The sequence below is a fragment of the Myotis myotis genome, unplaced genomic scaffold, assembly GCF_014108235.1.
Source record: "Myotis myotis isolate mMyoMyo1 unplaced genomic scaffold, mMyoMyo1.p scaffold_m19_p_3, whole genome shotgun sequence".
Classification (NCBI taxonomy): Eukaryota; Metazoa; Chordata; class Mammalia; order Chiroptera; family Vespertilionidae; genus Myotis; species Myotis myotis.
This window is the reverse complement of record NW_023416335.1, coordinates 101,536,603-101,539,124: the sequence shown is the minus strand read 5'-3', so window position 1 is coordinate 101,539,124 and position 2,522 is coordinate 101,536,603. Positions and strand designations below refer to the sequence as shown.

General features: G+C 36.0%; 1 non-coding gene across 1 annotated transcript; it reads right to left on the bottom strand.

The window, feature by feature from the left end:
• Positions 1 to 2,181: 2,181 nt before the first annotated feature.
• LOC118652246 lies at positions 2,182 to 2,285 on the bottom strand. The gene has a single exon (XR_004966513.1). It is a non-coding gene; the product is annotated as a U6 spliceosomal RNA (small nuclear RNA).
• Between the last annotated feature and the right edge of the window lie 237 nt (positions 2,286 to 2,522).

Sequence of the window (2,522 nt, the reverse complement as noted above, 5' to 3'; positions counted from 1 at the left end):
CCAGCCTTGCATCCCCAGAATAAATCCGACATGGTCATGGTGTATGATCTTTCCAATGTAATGCTGGATCCAATTTGCTAGAATTTTGTTGAGCACTTTAGCATCTATGTTCATCAAGGATATTTGCTTGTAATTCTCTCTCTTTGTAGTGTCTGTATCTAGTTTTAGGATTAGGGTAATGTTGGCTTCATAGAAAGAACTTGGAAGTGGTCCTTCCTCTTGAATTTTTTGGAATATCTGAGGAGGATAGGTTTTAGTTTTTCTTTAAATTTTTGCTAAAACTCCCCTGTGAAGCCTTCCAGGGCTTTAGTTTCCTGGAAGTTTTTTGATTACTGCTTTAATTTCCTCTGCAGTTATTGGCCTATTCACATTTTTTTATTCTTCCTGATTGAGTTTTGGAAGATTGTGTATTTCTAGGAATATGTCCATTTTTTTATGTTGTCTAGTTTGTTGGAATAGAGTTGTTCATAGTACTTACTTACAATCCTTTCTATTTCTTTGGGGTCTGTTATTACTTTACCTCTTTCATTTCTGATTTTGTTTATTTGAGTCCTCTCTCTTTGCTTCTTGGTGATCCTAGCTAGAGGTTCATCAATATTGTTTATCCTTTCAAAGGACCAGCTCTTGGTTTTATTGATTGTTTGTATTGTTTTTTATTTTGTTTTGTTTGTGGGGTTTTTTTTGTTTGTTTGTTTTTGGTCTCTATGTCATTTATTTCCCCTCTGATCTTTATTATTTATGCCATTGTGGTCTGAGAAGATGCTTGATATGATTTTAATTTTCTTGAATTTGTGTCCTACCATGTGGTCTGTCTTTGAAAATGTCCCTTTCTTCTGCTTACTCTGGATTTTCTTGTTACTCTCTTTCTTATTCCTTAAGGTGTAGAGTTAGATTATTTATTACCAGTTTCTCTTGTCTTTTGAGGTAGGCCTGTAATGCTATGAACTTCCCTCTCAGGATTGCTTTTGCTGGGTCCCATAGATTATGGATTGTTGTGTTTTCATTGTCATTTGTTTCCAGGATGTTTTCTTTTGTTTGTTTTTAGTTTTGTTTGTTTGTTTGTTTTGTTTTGTTTTCAGCACCTCTGGAGTGCAATGGATAAGCCTCACCTTGGGAAAACCACCTTTGTGATTGTGGTATCTCCCCTGCCAGGTAAGTGTCCCAGGATGTTTTTCATTTCTTCTTTGATCTCTTTGGTAACCTACTCATTGTTTAATAACATGCTATTTAGCCTCCAAATGTTTGATTTTTTATTATTTTTGATTGTAGTTGATTTCTAATGTCCTACCATGTGCTCTGTCTTTGAAAATGTCCTATGTGAACTTGAGAAGAATGTATATTTCGTAGCTCTGGGGTGAAATGTTCTGAAGATATAAATTGAGTTCATCTGATCTAGTGAGTTGTTTAGGATTGCAGTTCCTTTGTTAATTTTTTGTCTAGAAGATTTATCCAGTGATGTAAATGGGATGTTAAAGTCCCCTACTATGATTGTATTGCTGTTGATCCCTCTCTTGATATCTCCCAACAGTTTTTTTTTTTTTTTATGTATTTGGGTGCTCCTGCATTGGGTGCATATATGTTTACCAGAGTTATATCCTCTTGTTGTATCGATCCCTTTAGAATTATGAAGTGGCCTTATTTATCTCTTGATATGGCCTTTCTTTGAGATCTATTTTGTCTTATATAAGTATTGCTACCCTAGATTTTGTTTTATTTCCATTTTCCTGAAAAATATTTTTCCATCCCTTTACTTTCAGTCTGTGTGAGTCCCCTGTTCTGAGATGGGGCTCTTATAAACAGTATATATATGGGTCATGTTTTCTTATCCATTCAGCCACTCCATGTCTTTTAATTGGAGCATTTAATCCATTTACATTTGAGCTTATTATTGACTAGAGACCCAATGCACAAAATTCGTGCAAGAGTAGGCCCCCACAGCCCTGGCTGCCTCAGGGTCCCGGCTGCCTCATGGCCTCGCTGCCCAGCCCCCTGCCCACTGGTTGTTTCAGAAGGTTGTTCAGGAAGGCCATTCTGGAAGATCGTTCTTCTCTCCAGTCTAATTAGCATATTAGCTCTTTATTATATAGGATAAGTACTTGTTTGTAGCCATTTTTATTCTTTACGCCTGTGTTCCTTCTTCCCTTTCTATTTCTTATTTTTATACTAGTTCGTTTAGGATTTAAAAATATGGGACATTTCACAAATTTGTGTGTCATCCTTGCACAGCGGCTATGCTAATCTTCTCTGTATCATTCCAATTTTAGTGAGCACTGGGCTTTTCTTACTGTTCTCTTCCTTGTCTTGTAGATGTAAGATTAGATCGTTTATTAGTTATTTTTCTTAATTTTTGAGGCATGCCTGTAAATTTATGAACTTCCCTCCCAGGACTGCTTTCATTGTGTCTCACAGATTTTGAGTTGTTGTGTGTTCATTTTTGTTTGTTTCCAGGAATGTTTTGATTTCTGCCTTGATCTCATTGGTAATGCATTCACTGTTTAATAACAATCTAGTTACTCTCCATG